The following is an 18,966-nucleotide window of genomic DNA, read 5'->3' as shown; positions in this document are numbered from 1 at the left end:
TTAAGAAATTGATCCTTATATTCATAACACATACACATATTCACACACAAATATACACACACACACATACATATACATATATATATATATATATATATATATATATATATATATATATATATATATATATATATATATATATATATATATATATATATAATCACACAGCTATTTATTTGGCTTATTTATAATACTTGAGAATCTTTATATGCACATCTATGTCTAAATACAGTAGTCTATACTGTATGCAAGTTAAAAACCTTGAAAAGAATGGTCTTGCACAGCTTTTTCCTAGTGTTGCCACTCTGCAGCTTTAGTGTGTCCAGTTTTGCAACATGGTGCAGCCTTAGTTTATAGAAGGCAGAAACAAGTAGTGAAATCAGCCTGAATACGTTTCCATGCAGTACAGGAATGAGGCATCTTCTCTGATCCACGTTCACTACAACAGAACTTAACTTTTTTCTGCCACATACGATATGGCGGTGACGTTGACGTGCGAACCTGTGCTCAACGACGCGTCTACGTATATGATGTCTATGTTCCCAGGTGGTAATACTCATTCAAATTACTATTAATTTTTCATAGTTATCAGCCTAGCTATTAGCTGTATTATAGCTCATATTATCTAAAGTGTGTTCATCATGTTAAACTATGTTAGTGTTAAAGTGTACACTAATGTTACAGCAAAGTTAGCATTCCCACATGTTATAGTACATTATACTGCAGTTTACTGATCCATTGCATTCTTCTAATTAGCATTTCACTGTAATAACAATCAATTACAGTAATATTACTAAACCAAAAATAATATTGTATATTATAAACGATAGTGTATATCATGCATGCATCTCTTTTTTGTTTATATTATTCTATTTTATTTTACTTTATACTTGAAATCATGTGTTTATTATTAGACTGGTGTCACATATTCCTCTTCTGTCTTCAGATGCGCTGCTGAGGTTTCTCAGTCAAACCCCTGCAAATCCTCCTGCCGCTTCCACCTCAGCAGCACAACCCAGCAGTGATGAAGCAGCATCAAACAGTCCTCCTCTTGCTCCAGTAGACCCGGCTGACTGGCCACATCCTCTAACTGATAAGGTACGAACAGAGTTGGTTCACAGAGTTCCATTTCAAACAGAAAACTGCTTCACATTCCCTAACCAAAAGACGGACAAAGGCGTTGAGGCAATAAAGTATCAGGCTGGGCAAATCCGGGAGGCTCTTCTGGAGGTGAGAGGGGAAACTACAGACCCTGTAGTGAGAGTTGAAGCCCAATCTTTAGCTGAGGAGATTGGATTATTTCGCTTTTGCATTTGTACAGCCATACGGTATGACGTTCTCAGCAAAATCCAGCATGTCAGTAAACTGATGCAGTCACCCTCCATGCAGCTTGACGTAGCTGTTGACCTGCTGAGGAAAACAAGAGATTCCCTCACCAGTTCCAGGAACACTGGATTTTCTGACATCAGCCAAGGAGATGTGTGAAGACATGAATGTGGAGACTGAACTAGAAATAAAAAGATTGAGAACCACAAAAACTCACTTTGGCTATGAGTCTCCAGATGAGCCCATTCAAGATGCACTACAAAAATTGGAAACCACATTTTTTTAATGTAGTCATGGATACTGCCATTTCTTCATTTGATGAGAGATTTCAGAATCTTGGAGACGTGAATAACATGTTTGGTGTGCTCCTCGATTTCCCCAACTTAGAAGAAAAAGAGCTGCTACAGAAGTGTCAAACCTTAAGTACCGCTCTGACCCAGGACAGCCAGCAGGACATTGATGGAGCAGAACTTACAAGGGAAATGCAAAATTTCCCACCATTGCCATCAACAAATATGACAAACTTGGAACTTTTAGCCTTCCTGCATGAGAAGAAGCTAGCAGAAATTTACACCAACATGTGGGTCGCTTTAAGAATCTCAGCCACTCTTCCTGTTACGGTTGCTGGTGCTGAAAGAAGCTTTTCCAAGCTTAAACTGATTAAAACTTACCTGAGATCCACTGTGATGCATGAACGTCTCAGTGGACTTTCCATCATAAGCATTAATCATGTGGTCTCAAATCAGTTGTCATATGATGATGTTGTGGATGACTTTGCTTCAAGAAAATCCAGGAGAGAAAAGCTGTAGTCATGTGAGAGTAAGGAATGTGAGAAAAGTGGTGGCATATAGTTTTTGAAGTAATTCAAGTTAAGGAAGACTAAATACACCACAGGAGCTATTTGTAAGATCATATTTTTATGTTATTTTTTTCTTTTATTTAAATCCTTGTATGTTTTGTGCCTTCTCATTTCTTTGATTTCTTACTTGGCACAGTGCCATATTTATATTATAAATATGGCACTGTGCAATTGTTAATGTCACTTGTTTACACTTTTTTGGGAGTATTTAAATGTAATACTTTCTATAGGTTATTTATATTGTATTTAAGTTAATGTCACTTATTTACACTTCTTTGGGAGTATTTAAATGTAATAATTTATATAAGCTATTTATATTGTATTTAATATGTTGAGTTCATTTGTTTTGTTTATTTAATTATTTTAAAGTTTAAAGTCCAAGACAAAGGTTTTTAGTTTCTTGTGAGGATATGTACACTAGCAGACATGCAAGTACTGTACAATAATGCAAGGGGGCGCCACCTAAAGTCTTGCCTGGGGCACCAAATTGTTTAGGGCTGGGCTTGAGAGTAAGAAAATGGTTTTGTTCCCAGGTTCTGATCGCACTAACGGAGCGCTGAAGGAGATAAAGTCCTGAGAGTGAAGTCTGTAGATGGACTGTCTGAGTGACATGTAGGAGAATAAATAAGGTGGGAGCCATCCAAGGATAACTTTACAGGTGAAAATGTACCAATACATGAGTTTAAAGATTAATAATGATGCCAGTTGACTAGACAATATAAAGTACAGTGATGAGTGAGAGATTCACTGCCTGTTATGAACCGTAATGCTCCATGATAGACAGCATCCAACATCTGCAGAGAGGTGGCAGATGCATTCATAGAAGCAACATCACAGTAATCTAACAGAGACAGGAAGGTCATTAAGACAAGATGCTTCCTGCACTGAGAGAAAAGTAAGATTTATTTCTGAAGAAAACCTCTAGTTTGATCTTCCAACTTCTTTACATGTTCAATATGTGACTGAAATTAAAGAAAATTAAAGTTATGATTGAAGTAAAAACAGACAAAAATTGTCCTGGGCTTTATTTTAGTTCCTGTTTCTCCATAAATTCTCTTCATCTTTAAATTTAGTATAAAAAATATTTAGTAACTTTTTTGTGATAGATTTCTGTTATTAATCATTTAGTGCAGCACATGTTCTTCAATAATCTGATCAACTAATAACTTTAACACAAAAAGACCAAAATAGTTTGTTGGACCAATATGAACAATGCTATGTAACATACAGGGGTTGGACAATGAAACTCACCTTTCATTTTAGTGTGGGAGGTTTCATGGCTAAATTGGACCAGCCTGGTGGCCAATCTTCATTAATTGCACATTGAACCAATAAGAGCAGAGTGTGAAGGTCCAATTAGCAGGGTAAGAGCACAGTTTTGCTCAAAATATTGCAATGCACACAACATTATGAGTGACATACCAGAGTTCAAAAGAGGACAAATTGTTGGTGCACGTCTTGCTGGCGCATCTGTGACCAAGACAGCAAGTCTTTGTGATGTATCAAGAGCCACGGCATCCAGGGTAATGTCAGCATACCACCAAGAAGGACGAACCACATCCAACAGGATTAACTGTGGACGCAAGAGGAAGCTGTCTGAAAGGGATGTTCGGGCGCTAACCCAGATTGTATCCAAAAAAACATAAAACCACGGCTCCCCAAATCACGGCAGAATTAAATGTGCACCTCAACTCTCCTGTTTCCACCAAAACTGTCCGTCGGGAGCTCCACAGGGTCAATATCCACGGCCGGGCTGCTATAGCCAAACCTTTGGTCACTCGTGCCAATGCCAAACGTCAGTTTCAATGGTGCAAGGAGCGCAAATCTTGGGCTGTGGACAATGTGAAACATGTATTGTTCTCTGATGAGTCCACCTTTACTGTTTTCCCCACATCCGAGAGAGTTACGGTGTGGAGAAGCCCCAAAGAAGCGTACCACCCAGACTGTTGCATGCCCAGAGTGAAGCATGGGGGTGGATCAGTGATGGTTTGGGCTGCCATATCATGGCATTCCCTTGGCCCCATACTTGTGCTAGATGGGCGCGTCACTGCCAAGGACTACCGAACCATTCTGGAGAACCATGTGCATCCAATGGTTCAAACATTGTATCCTGAAGGAGGTGCCGTGTATCAGGATGACAATGCACCAATACACACAGCAAGACTGGTGAAAGATTGGTTTGATGAACATGAAAGTGAAGTTGAACATATCCCATGGCCTGCACAGTCACCAGATCTAAATATTATTGAGCCACTTTGGGGTGTTTTGGAGGAGCGAGTCAGGAAACATTTTCCTCCACCAGCATCACGTCGTGACCTGGCCACTATCCTGCAAGAAAAATGGCTTAAAATCCCTCTGACCACTGTGCAGGACTTGTATATGTCATTCCCAAGACGAATTGACGCTGTATTGGCCGCAAAAGGAGGCCCTACACCATACTAATAAATTATTGTGGTCTAAAACCAGGTGTTTCAGTTTCATTGTCCAAACTCTGTACTTTAAAATAATGCAGTGGTGTGGATATTTTTTTGGCTTTTGATACTATAGTCCAATCAAAAACCAAGCAGGTCAAAAAAATTATTTTAAGGAAAAAAATAATTAACTACAGGAAACGACCTAAATAAAATCCTGCCTTTAAAGATGATTTCCACAAATGTATTTCTTTAATTTGTAATGTAATATTACAAGGTAGGTTACAATAGTGAGAAAGGCAAGTTAATTTGTAAATCACATTTCAGTAACCAGACTATTCAAGTAAACATTGAAGTCAGTTTTCAACTCCGTAAAAAAAATAAAAGATTTCAACCGTTTTATATCAGCTGTGAAAGAAGTTTCGACAGCACCACCTGCTGGAGATAAACTGATACAGCAGATTGTTGTATGATTTAACACGTGACGTAACAAACCAGTTAGAGAAACAGAAAGTATTTTCAGATGTTATTGAACTGAGCTGAGACGCCATTACTGGGTGTCAGATCTCTGCTGAATAAACACGGAAATATTTGGAAGATTTTAAGAAGAAGCAGCTGAAACCTTTGGTGAGTTTGGCTGTTGAAATAATTCAATCCAAATGGCTGAGAAAGTCGCTCTTGTTGAAAGTTTCCTGAGCTGCCATGTGTGTTCAGAGACTTTCAGAGATCCTGTGTCTCTGAGCTGCAACCACAGCTTCTGTTCAAGCTGCCTGCAGAAATTCTGGGAACAAGCAGGAAACAAGAACTGTCCCACCTGTAAAAGAAAATCTTCTAATGATTGTCCAATAGTTAACTTCACTCTGAAGGAACTGGCTGACTCTTTTACTGGAAGACAGAAATCTGGATCGTCTGAGGTAGAAAAAGGAGCAAAGCAGCTGATGGTGGTCTGCAGCAAACACCAAGAAGACCCTAAACTGTTCTGTGAAGACGAGCAGAGAGCTGTGTGTCGTGTCTGTGAGTTTTCTCTCCACCAGAGTCACAAAGTGGTTCCTATAGAACAAGCAGTCAGTGAGCTGAAGGAGCAGCTGAGATCTGACTTAAAGTCTCTGCAGGATAAGAGGAACAAACACAAACAGGTGGAGAAAACATACGAGGATGTGATTCAACACTCCAAGAAGCAGCTGTTGTCCACAGAGAGACAGATCAGATCAGAGTTCAACAAGCTCCACCAGTTCCTGAAGGAGGAAGAGGAGTCCAGACTGGCAGCTCTGAGGGAGGAAGAGGAGCAGAAGGGGAAGACTATCAGCAGAGAGATGAAGAGGATCCAGGAGCAGATCTCCTCTCTGTCAGACAGCATCTCTGCTGTTGAAGAAGACCTGCAGAAAGACAACGTGTCGTTCCTCAGCAGTTATAAAGCCACTCAGAGCAGAGCCAGAGGTCAGAGGTCACTGTCAGAGCCACAGCTGGTCTCAGGAGCTCTGATAGATGTGGCCAAAACACCTGGGCAACCTGTCCTTCGGAGTCTGGGAGAAGATGAAGGAAAAGGTCCACTTCAGTCCTGTCATTCTGGACCCAAACACTGCAAATGGATTACTCTACCTGTCTGATGATCTGACCAGTGTGAGATGTGGAGACACTTGGCAGCAGCTTCCTGATAATCCAGAGAGAAACACTCATTATTCACATGTTTTTGGCTCTGAGAGCTTCAGCTCAGGGAAACACAGCTGGGAGGTGGAGGTGGGAGACCATCCTCGCTGGAATATCGGTTATGTTAAAGAGTCAGTTGACAGGAAGGGACAGAGATATGCTTCACCAAACTATGGAGTTTGGTGTTTACGGTACGAAGAAGAAAAATACACTAATGGTGCTGGTAAGACTCTAACAATGGAGAAGATTCTTCCGAGAATCAGAGTCCAGCTGGACTATGACAGGGGGGAGGTGTCCTTCTACGACTCTGAAGACATGTCTCACATCTACACTCACAGAGACACTTTCACTGAGAAACTCTTCCCTTATTTGACTGTTCGTCCAGCTGGTGATGCCATAACTTCTGGTCTCAGAATCTGTCAAACTGAGATTCCTTTTTAAAGTTTAAAGGTTTGTTTATCAGTTCTCTGAATTAGCATTTTTAGATAAAGGTTTCTACTTGCTGTCAGAACAACTTTCATTTTAAATGTTTAATTATTGTTGATGTATTTAAACCTTTGATTAAATAAGGCTCAAACTGGATAAAACAATGTAAATCGAAGCAGCTGGATATTATTTAAGTTTGTTGTTACGTTTGTAAAACCAATACAAAACATTTCTTAATGAATGTTTTGACTTTAGTGTTGTTTTTATGTTTTTGTTGGTAATCTCTTTCACCGCCATTGGACAATTCTTCACAAAGTTATTTTTATAACTTTTAAACTTCTGCTGAAAAAGATTTTCATAGGTTTCTTTTTTTCTTCAACATGTTTATTTTTTTCTTTGACTATTAAAGTAAAACACTGTAGTTCATTGGACTTCAAATCACAGTCAGAACCTGAAACCAGTTAGATCAAGGCTTGGCTACTGGTTGGGTCAGACATACTGCATCCCTCCCTGCGTTCCACTGCTGCATTATGTGACGTGAATAACTGGCATTGTGTTCCAGACTCTCACAATTTCCTCCTAATTTTCTTTTCTGTTTTTTTTTCTAACACATAAGCACATTTAAAGACATATTTTCGTTTGTTGTACTCTTTGTGATCGACATATTTTTTTTTCCTTGCCATGGTAAGAGGTTGCTGCAATAGCCTAGCATTAGCGATAGACGCGTGTTTCAATAGAAAAAAGGGGTCAATAAAAAGAGGGGTCAATCGAAGAACAGTTGTCTTTCCTTTTTCATTCTAGCCTGTCGTGTAGGTTAATACTATAAGCAAGGCAAGGCAAATTTATTTATATAGCACAATTCAGTACAAAGACAATGCAAAGTGCTTTACATGATTAAAATATAGCAAAATAAAACAGAATAAAAGCAAGTAGGAATAAAATATAGATAGAAAATAGAACAAAAAAGTGGTGATTCAGTTAACTAGGACAGTTAAAGGCAATTTTAAACAAATGTGTTTTAATCTTGATTTAAAGGAACTAAGGCTTTCCGCATCTTTACAGTTTTCTGGAAGTTTGTTCCAGATAAGTGGAGCACAGGAACTAAATGCTGCTTCTCCATGTTTGGTTCTGGTTCTGGTTCTGCAGAGCAGGCTGGAGCCAGAAGACCTTAGTGGTCTGGATGGTTGATACACTGATAACAAGTCTGTGATGGATTTAGGTGCTAAGCCATTTAGGGATTTATAGACTAACAGAAGTATTTTAAAGTCTATTCTCTGAGATACAGGGAGCCAGTGGAAGGACTTTAGCACTGGGGTGATGTGCTCTACTTTCTTAGTCTTAGTGAGGACGCGGGCAGCAGCATTCTGTATCAGCTGCAGCTGTCTGATCCACTTTTTAGGCAGACCTGTGAAAACACCGTTGCAGTAATCAATTCGACTGAAAATAAACACATGGATTAGTTTTTCCAGATCCTGCTGAGACATCAGTCCTTTAATCCTAGAAATGTTCTTCAGGTGTGTGGTTTATTTATTATTGGCCTAATCCTGCTTCGCTACTAAAGGCCCATTTTTACCCCGGTTTAAGATTTGACAATAAAATAAGGAATCATTGATCAGAGGTAGAACGGTTTAAATACATATTTAATTCTTAGAAATTAAATATGGAGACAGAGTACATACCATTACAAGATGTTGTTCTCACCGTGGTGGATAAATCTGTCTGTCTGAAGTAAGTTTTACCAAGACATTCCTTTTATCAACTTTTAAACTCCTCCTGCATGGCTCAGAGGGAGGATGACTGACCCCCTCTCCTGCTGACCACCCCCTCAGGACAATAAAACTCCATGTTTATCTTACGCTGGAGCAGGAAAGGACAGACCCAACTCTGCTTTCCTCAGTAATCCCAACTAAGATATATTTTTAATTCTCAACAACCCCTCTGTTTTGATCCCTCAAAGATCAAACCAATAACTAGGCTAAACTAAGTCTATGTCTTGAAACCCTTAAACAAAATGTAAATAGTAAGATGTAATATTGTAACCCACTGTCCCCTCTGTTGGCGACTTATGAAATCAAATGAAGTTCAAATGTTCCCCTTAAATGTAAAATAACCCAAATATAAGCTAAAAAGCTACTAAACCTATCTGAATCTCTAACCTACTAGAATTAAGAAAAGTAAGCACCTTTATCCGAGAGGTGCAAGGCTAAGATAAATGTGCAACTACCAGAAACTATTATATGATCTAACTATGACTTTAAGAGTCCTAACCTAGATTAACAAATTGCTTCTTAGAAATAAAGATAACCCATGAAAGCACTACACTCAGATCAAACCACAGAATAAAAAACAGATTTTCATGCAATGCAAAACCAAGATTCTAACGATACTAATATTGAACACCTTATGAATATGGAACTTATAAGACATATGCAGTGATTACAAAAACTCTCATTTTCTTTTTTCTCTTTTACATTCAATTGTTGTCATGATGTCTTGCATCTCGGAGATGTCTTCTTCTCGCCTTTAAAGAAGATGGTGTAAAGAGTCAGTGTTCCAACCGCGGCCTCCACAGAACTGTATGTTAATCTTTATTAAAAATAAAAAACGAAAACAAAATAAAATTCCAGCTGCCCCTTCCGTGGGTGGCTCTGCGAGATAAGTTGTTCCGGTGATGTCTCCCTGGAACTTCTGTTTGGCTGGTACACACGGCTCCTGGAGTCTGATGGGCCCCTGACCTCTGGCCCACCACATCTGCTTGTCGATAACCTTAGCGTGCACTCCGTCGAAGTCGGGGGTTGGTGTACTCCCTTCACATTTCTGAACTCTCCTAATTTTATGTCTCCAATACAACCTGAAACTTACACGACAATCGTTTAAATATCAAATGTCGTGTGCTACATGTAATTCCGGAGGTTGACTTCGGTCCCGAAAAGCTCCTTTCAGTCATATGGAATCATATCCTGTAATGAAATTAACTGAACACTCCCACAAGAAAACACTTCTTGTTGTTTCCCCTCCAGCCTATGAGAAACCTATTTTAGAAATGTAATAGTTAATGAGACATTTTATTGCAATTCCTCTTTCCTCGTCCTTACGCTGTCCTGTAAGAAAATGCAACGACCACACAAATACGTTAATCTCTGGTGAAGATTCCCCTGTCTGTAAAATAAAAAATTAGTTAATGCAGTTGTGAAATCAAAGTATAGTAACGAGACGCATTTGGGGCCCGTTTGTGCTGGACCAACCTTTTGTCTAAGTTTCCTTGAGACAGTGAGTCTGCTGCCTAACCTTTGACCGTTAAATTTAATCTAGCTTGGTTCCTGGCTTGTTTCCTGGAAGTTAACTAAAACAATGAAAAGCCTCATGTAAGCATTTTTAACAGTGTTATCTGCTCACAAGACTGTCATATGGCCTCGGTGCATCCTTATCCTGACACATGCTCACTGAAGTGTGAATCCACCCTTTGTTCTACATACATCCTCATCTGTTTAGGTCACTGGGTTAAAGTTAACATCTATATTACTTTAAACTACATTATTATATGTAAGTGATTATATTTCCATAACACTGTTATCCTGTAAGAATGTCAGAATGCTCTCTGGATTAAAGATTAAAGATTACCATTCAGCACACCACTCCACACAAAACCTTTCAGCAGTCACCACACCTCACTTCTGTACCATTTCCTCAGATGTCTATGCTGTAAAAAAGTTCCTATTTTTAATCTGAGAGGAAAAGCAAACCCTCATTTTGTTTTATCCAGTTGTTACAAATCCTGATCCAGTTTACTGCAACAGATATACGTGGCTTTGAATCCTTAACTAATCTACCTGACACACCAATGATTTTAAAGTAAACTAAGTATGCATTAAGTTACCCTCTGTTTATCTCTGTTTTATCCAGTTTTTTGTAGTTTATGTAGTTTTTCTGTTTAATTTAACATTCACTTTATTGTCCTGCTTAAACTGTTTAAGCCTTTTTCCAAGAACCCCCTCATAGAATCTGTCTCTAGCAGATACGTGGTGTCTGACATTCCGCCCATTAAATGTAATGTATGGTTCCGGTCTGTTTTGGGAGTCACTTAACAAACATTCCAGAGAGCCATGGGTAAGGTCTTTTGTGGGGGTTTTCTTTTTGTTTAAACAACCGTTATCTGATTTACAACGCAGTTACATACCTCCGTGGGGTCCTGCACAAGAATCCTTCCCTTAAATTACTTGTGCCAAGGGTTGATATAAAGTTTAAGATCTGTATGGCTTTACAATATAGTGTTATCATATAAATGTTTATGTCATATCCCTCTGCTTGGAACAAAATTAATTTTGTTACAAAACATTAACAAAGAATAGTATTAGTCACCACAGGGAATCAATTAACTGCAAATAATTATCTGAATTGAAGTATGAAAAACACTGCCCTATATCCCGGATTCAGATCAAAACTTAATGCAATTTCATAATCCCACAGATCTACAAGAAGTCCTCCAAAAAGATCAGTGTACCCATTGAAATAATGATTATTCTAATGTGCTCACAGCAAGTTGATGGTATGAAAATGCTGAACGTTCCAAGGTACTTACATACTGATAAAATATTGGGTTTTACCTGAATAAAACACCTGGTAACTGCAAAGTCTGGTGAAAATCTGATAAGTTTTAGCATGCAACAGTTATATTGTACAATAGAAAAATCTCAATGCTTGAGAGCTATTTAAGAAATAACCTAACAGATCCGTTTAACCTATGTTGTTTAGAAACAGAATGTCCCAAGCAGGACACATCTGTGCTTACCGAGAGGCCCATGTAATAAACCTGTCCCCTCAGGACGTTGCAACCCCCCTTGTGAAAATTTATGACATGGAGTTGTCAACCAGAACTCACAGAGACCTAAGTATAAGTGGAGCACGTGAAAGTATTCCCACCCCTGCGGAATGTCTGCTAATAATTGTGATGGTAAAATACACCTTCTGCTGTCAATTATGAGCAATACGGTCCTGGACATAATAGAATTAAACTTCATGTTTAAAAGGAACATAGCAGTTATATAGTAAAACATTTAAGAGACAGTAGTATATTTTTCAAAACCGCAAACCTGTACTGCTGGTATCTGCCCAATTGGCTGCCTTAAGAAGTTATTACCTGCACCAATCCATTTGCCTAGAAGCTCAAGAGTTGGAGACACAGAAAAAATATTAGAAATCACATTCCATTAAATTTGGTCAAAAGTATATTGGTAGAAAAATCAGTCTGAATTACCTTAAAAAAATGTTTGATACCAGGCTGCGGCACCTGAGATGGACCCGGAATGACATGTGACAGATCAAGCAAACACGAGATGGAGGTGAGACTTCATATTCAAAGGCTTCCATGCATGGAACTGTACATCTCTTCCCCCAGTGTGGCAGTAGGTCGCTGCAACGTCTCTGCAAGCACCTCAGTGACAAAGTCTCAGTCCACAACTCAGTGTTTGATGAAACAGGTGGCTCCAATGTGCGCAAAAATTCATACAGTCACTTCCCTTGACAGCTTGGGATCTGCGCTGTTCATGAGCGCTGGCCACTTCTCCAGGGTGAGGAAACATTGTTCATGGGAGCGTTATCCCTTTTCTGGGGTACTGACCTTCCGGATGGGAGCTCATGCCAGGATTTCATGCCAGGATTTAGTGATGCGAAACAGTCCCTGGCCCAGTGCCCAGAGAGACCACATTTAAAGCAGATGTCTGTAGATGGTCGAAAAGTTCTGACATGTCCGCCCCGTCTACTCGGTCTCCTGGTCCTGTCTCCATGTCTGCACTGACTGTCACAATGAGATCCGCGTCCATACACAGGAACAGCAAATCTGGAATCAAATACAGAACAGAAAAGCGGAGGAGGTGGCCCCCCTCCTTGAATGAAATTAGACTGTGGTGGAACCGTCAGGGTCTGAGCACCACATGATGCACCCGCAGAGACAGTTCTTTGTGTCATCTCCTGCTTTCTCTTGGTCACTTTCCGCTTTGCTTCTAGTAACTGTAATTTAAGTAATTGAAGTTGCTAGTCCTCTAAGTCCTGCTTCGACTTCCTGTCCTCCCTTTGAGCCACATGCAAATAGTCGATCAAACAGGTTTCCTAGCGAGCATACGAACACCCAGGTATATCAGGATTTTGTTTCATAAGCAGGGACACTAAAGAAGGAACCCCATCCAAAACTGCCCCTCTAAATAATTCACCCAGATTGGAGCAATTTGTTTTAGGATCCACACCCGTGTGTTTGATCCATGTCTCTGCAGCTTGAGTTATGTAATCTGCAGGACGCTGTCGTGGGTCCCAGTCAAATTTAGGAAGCTCCATTGATGTGGACAATGGAAAGTGTTGTACAATTGCAACTTCCAAGGAAGAAATTACTGAAGACAATAAAGTTTCATCAGGCATATGAAACGTTTGAGCAACCTTTTCAATATCCGTTATTACAGGCGCAGACACAGAAAGTCTTAAAATGGCTTTAAACTCACCGAGAGCCAGTTGTGAGCCTTTGGTTAAATTTTGTAATTCAGCCAGCCATGTTCGACCACCAGCACTGATACTGGGGAGTTTATTCACCAGAAGTTGCATGTTACCAAGTGAACAACTAGAAAACTCCTGTGTTCTTAAATAACTGTGTGACAAGGGCATCTGCATTTCGTGGGACTATGAAAATGTGATTACATACAATGAATAATGTGGGGACCGTCCTGCGATGATCCCGTAATATTTTCTGAATCTACTAGTTTCTGCCGTTCTGCAATATCAGTATCTATAATAAAACAATGCAAACCAATAATATTAGTCATAAATTCCTCAATTTTAGCTGCTTCATTTGAGGATAACTTCAAAACTGACTCATGACTAAATGCAGTGTTAACAAAATCTGTCAAATTAACCGCAATATCAGTTTGCACACACTATTAAGGTACAGTTTAACCTTAAGTTCTAACTCTGTGTAGTTCTGCTTACTTGTGTTTTTTCCCAGGCCTGCAAGCGAGCAAAAGTTTATAGGGTGGCTATTTTCTGCTCCCTATTAATCAGCCAGATTTAAGTCTGATGAATTATATTCATTTATTTATCTATTATAACTAGGGCTATCAAACAATGAAAACCATTTAATCACTATTTAATCGCAAATTATATTTCATGTCTGAAAGTATATATATTCATTAGGCATTTTAAAACGCTATTTTGCAATAGATAATGCTAGTTAAAATTACACTCTAACAGAAGGCATTTTCCCTTTTTTGTGTTTTCCCAATTTATAATGCCTCAAACAGATGTTCAATGTTCAGCCAAATTTTCAACAATTTTTCCAAACTTCTAACCACTTTCTAACTTTTAGGCTACAGTTCAAAATAAAAAGTTTTCTCCAGAACTCACCAAAATGCAGCTGTTCATGCTCTCCAATGCAACTCACCCATACAGCTTGCAGCCAATACCTCAAATGCTTTACTGCATTGAAAGTTCTCCTGCACTTCAACAAACATCATTAATGCATCAACCATTTTTCCAATGATTTCCAAATTCCCCTTTAGTTTTTATTTTCACCCATATTTTTACTTATCACTTTTACTTAACAAAATTAAACTGCACCCCAGTCACTGCTCTTATCTTCAGGCCCATGCACGCGGAGAAATTCACACCCTCATGAAGACACCCACACACACATACACACCCCCACTCTCCGCTGAGTTGCAGGGTCCAACCAATCTCTCCTTCTCTCAAAACCATGGATCCCATATTACCGAGACATTCAAAACATCAGACAAGACATAACAAATATAACATTTAAGACAGACAGCCTGGCGCATCACAGAGAGACCCTCATCCCTTCCGTAGTCGACGAAACGTTTCCTTATGTTAAAATCTCCTCGTCTGATCGTCGTGTTCTCGAAAAACCCCGTTTTTCGAAAACTAGAAAACAAACTTCTATTGTCTTCCTGGGGCCCCTTTTTAATTTCTTATCTTTCTATAACAGCTCACCATTTCAGGGTCTTGCTGCTCTTAGCCTCACCTTAAAGATGTTACGTATCTCGGCCGTCCTATTCCCTGCTACTTTTTGAGTGTCCCTAATTCTCAAGAGGCAGCGCACACCTCAGCCATAAAATTACCAGTTTGTCAGTCTGGTTGTCGTTTGGCCAATCCCAGAACATATCCCTTTTTTTTGTCTATGTTTTTATCTTTTTTATTTCGTTTTATTTTATTTTTCGCCTCACCATTTCAAGGCTTCTTGGCATTTAGGTTAATATCCAATTCTAAGTTTTTCTGACGTAAACAAACACATAAATCCCATTCAGTCATTTCTCGGTTTCAACATAAATTCCATTCAAACCTAGTTATACCGTTCAGCCTCTGATATTTTGAGAAGAAAGCTTCTCATTTACAGCAACACTTGATTTAGCCTACATCTAATCTTTAGCCAATAGGAGAATCAAAATCTCCTTACTTTTTTTCGGGTCGACCCTGTTTTGCTGTAAGTGATTACTTCTTCGTGCCCAAATTCAAAATGTTCCTCCGCTTTAATGTCAAATCCGGGTCACGGCTGACCAAATTGTGGTTTATTTATTATTGGCCTAATCCTGCTTCGCTACTAAAGGCCCATTTTTACCCCGGTTTAAGATTTGACAATAAAATAAGGAATCATTGATCAGAGGTAGAACGGTTTAAATACATATTTAATTCTTAGAAATTAAATATGGAGACAGAGTACATACCATTACAAGATGTTGTTCTCACCGCGGTGGATAAATCTGTCTGTCTGAAGTAAGTTTTACCAAGACATTCCTTTTATCAACTTTTAAACTCCTCCTGCATGGCTCAGAGGGAGGATGACTGACCCCCTCTCCTGCTGACCACCCCCTCAGGACAATAAAACTCCATGTTTATCTTACGCTGGAGCAGGAAAGGACAGACCCAACTCTGCTTTCCTCAGTAATCCCAACTAAGATATATTTTTAATTCTCAACAGGTGATAGAAAGCTGACCTTGTAACTGTCTTTAGATGCTTTTGGAGGTTCAGGTCTGAGTCCATCACTACACCCAGATTTCGGGCCTGATTTGTGGTTTTTAGCTGAAGCGACTGAAGCTGTGTGCTAACTTTTGATCTCTCCTCTATTGGTCCAAATATTATTACTTCTGTTTTGTTTTTATTCAATTGAAGAAAATTTTGGCACATCCACGTATTGATTTCTTCTAGGCATTTACTCAGTGCTTGAATGGGTTCATAGTCACCTGGTGACATGGTGATGTAGAGCTGTGTGTCGTCTGCATAGTTATGGTAGCTGATGTTGTTGTTTTTTATGATCTGGGCTAAAGGGAGCATGTAGATATTGAAAAGGAGGGGACCCAGGATGGACCCTTGGGGAACCCCACATGCGATTTTTGTCATCTCTGATGTAAAATTACCTACTGATACAAAAAAGTCCCTGTCCTTTAAGTAGGATTTAAACCAGTGGAGAGCTGTACCAGAGAGGCCGACCCAGTTCTCCAGGCGCTCTAACAGAATGGAGTGATCGACAGTATCAATGCTGCACTAAGGTCCAATAGTACCAGCACGGTGGTTCTTCCACAGTCTGTATTTATATGGATGTCATTAAACACCTTGATAAGGGCGGTCTCTGTACTGTGGTGAGCACGGAAACCTGACTGGAAAACGTCAAATCGGCTGGTTGTTGTTAAGAAGGTGTTTAATTGTTGAAACACAGCTTTTTCTATTATCTTACTGATAAAAGGGAGGTTTGAGATGGGCCTGTAGTTCTGGAGTAGAAGTTTGTCTAAATTGTTCTGTTTCAGCAGTGGTTTGATAATTGCTGTTTTTAGAGACAGGGGGAAAACACCTGACAGAAGGGACGTGTTTATTATCTGAGTCAAATCAGCCGCTATGACAGGCAGAACGTTCTTAAGGAAAACTGTTGGTAGAACATCAAGACAGCATGAAGAGGAACTTAGCTGCTGAATGATCCGCTCTAAGCTTTTGTGGTTTATTTGGCTGAATTGGGACATTTTGTCAGGATAAGTCCCAGCTGAATACGGCTTTGGTTCTAGAGTTGGTGTGGATGTACAAACTGATCCTCTAATTTTTAGGATTTTCTCAGTAAATAAGTTAGCAAATTCATTGCAGGCACTGGTGGAGTGGAGTTCAGAAGCCACGGATACAGGAGGATTTGTTAATCTGTCGACTGTGGCAAATAAGACACGAGCGTTGTTAATGTTTTTCTTGATGATCTCTGAGAAGAAAGATTCTCTTGCATTTTTCAGTTGTAAGTTATATCTGTAAAGTCTCTCTTTATAGATGTCATAGTGAACCTGGAGTCTATTCTTCCTCCACCTGCGTTCAGCTTTCCGGCACACCCTTTTTTCACATCTAACTGATGGAGCATTTCTCCAAGGAGATTTATTCTTCCCGGAAAAAACCTTCTCTTTAATTGGAGCAATGCAGTCAATGATGTCTGAAACTTTAGACTGAAAGTTATCTACTAGCTCATCTACTGAGTTGCAGCCCAAGGTTGAAGTATCAGAGTAAGCTTGAATAAATGTTTCTGTGGCATTGTCCTTAAAGGTACGTTTTCTTACGATGTCCCTTCGGCTAAATGAGTCACTGGAAATGATACATTCAAAGGTAACGGAGAAGTGATCGGATAAGGCAACATCTGTCACATTGACCTGTGAAATGTTTAGACCTTTAGTGATGATCAAGTCTAAAATATGTCCCTTTTTGTGTGTTGGCTTTTTAACATGCTGTGTTAAACCAAAGTTTCTAAGTGTGTCACACAGTTCTTTTGCACTTCTGTCTTCAGGGTTGTCAACGTGAAAGTTGAAGTCTCCAACAATAATTAAAAAGTCATAATCAACACATATCACAGACAGCAGGTCACTAAAATCATTAAAAATGTTTGATGTGGACTTAGGAGGCCTGTAAACATTCAGAAACATAGTTTGTACCGGGCCCTTTACCTGGAGAGCCAAATGTTCAAAAGAGTCAAATTTTCCCAAAAACACCTTTTTACACTTTAGTGAATCATTAAACAATGTTGCTACTCCTCCACCTTTCCTTTGCTGTCTGCTCTCACAAAGGAAATTGTAGTTTGGAGGGGTCGACTCCAGCAGAATGGCTGCTTCATTAAATTCATGTAACCATGTTTCTGTTAAAAACATAACATCAAGATTATTGTCAATAATGAAGTCATTAATTAAAAGGGATTTTCCTGACAGAGATCTAATGTTTAATAAACCCAGTTTATATGATTTGGTGGTTGATGGTGTCTCTGTGCCAGGTTGCACCTGACAGTTTATGACTTTTAAGTACGACTGATTATTCCTGTTACTACATCTTCCCAATCAATCACAAACGCAGACCCAGGAACACTCCCTCCCCAAGCCTCAAAGAGTACAGGGATCACATGCTCTTTTTTATTTCTTTAAGACTTACCATTTTTACGGGGCCCCAGAACTGATATGGAAGAAAAAAGAGATACAACGTGCGCACGAAATAATCATTTGTTCCCATGAAATACTAACTCATTCCAACAAAATATTAATTTGTTCCCACGAAATATTAATTTGTTCCCACAAAATAGTAATTTGTTCCCACAAAATACTAATTTGTTCACACGAAATATTAATTTGTTCCCATGAAATACTAACTTGTTCCCACAAAATATTAATTTGTTCCCACGAAATATTAATTTGTTCCCACAAAATAGTAATTTGTTCCCACTAAATACTAATTTGTGGCCACAAAATATATATAGCGTGTGCAAAAAATACTTAAAGATAATCTTCATACACACAGCACACCTTCACAGAGGAACAAAGCGTGATGGACAGAGATAGCCTGATTGAGTTATATTTTAGGCTTGGGATAAGCTACAAAGACATTCTGAGAAGTTTAATGTTTCAAAAAATTCTTATTAGTGAGAGGTATTTGCATATAATTTTAAGAGCCAGGTCACTTCACCGGCAGACATACAGCTTGGATGCTGGGATAAACTTTATTGTTGACCAACTGCAAGGCTCTGGAAAGGACCACGGTTATCGCTGGATGTATGCTAAGTGCCTACAACATGGTATTCGTGTCAGAAAAGAGAATGTCAGGATCCTTCTCTCTCTACTGGACCCCATCGGTTCTCAAAAATCTCAATACTTTTCAGCTAATAAGAAATAACCTTTTTAGCTGAAAAGTATTGAGATTTTTCTATTTTACATATAACAGTTGCCAGCTGCGATACACCAGATGGTCACCAGGATTTGGTATATTACCAGGTGTTTTAGTCAGGTTATAAACGATGTTTATAG

At 39.2% G+C, this 18,966-nt stretch overlaps 1 pseudogene; it reads left to right on the top strand.

Moving 5' to 3' along the window:
* Positions 1-5,168: 5,168 nt before the first annotated feature.
* On the top strand, positions 5,169-6,684 carry LOC118564732 (annotated as a pseudogene).
* Positions 6,685-18,966: the final 12,282 nt, after the last annotated feature.

Source organism: Fundulus heteroclitus, chromosome 12, assembly GCF_011125445.2.
Source record: "Fundulus heteroclitus isolate FHET01 chromosome 12, MU-UCD_Fhet_4.1, whole genome shotgun sequence".
NCBI classification, from domain to species: Eukaryota; Metazoa; Chordata; class Actinopteri; order Cyprinodontiformes; family Fundulidae; genus Fundulus; species Fundulus heteroclitus.
Note: the sequence above shows the minus strand (reverse complement) of the source record. Positions and strands in the feature narration are given on the sequence as shown.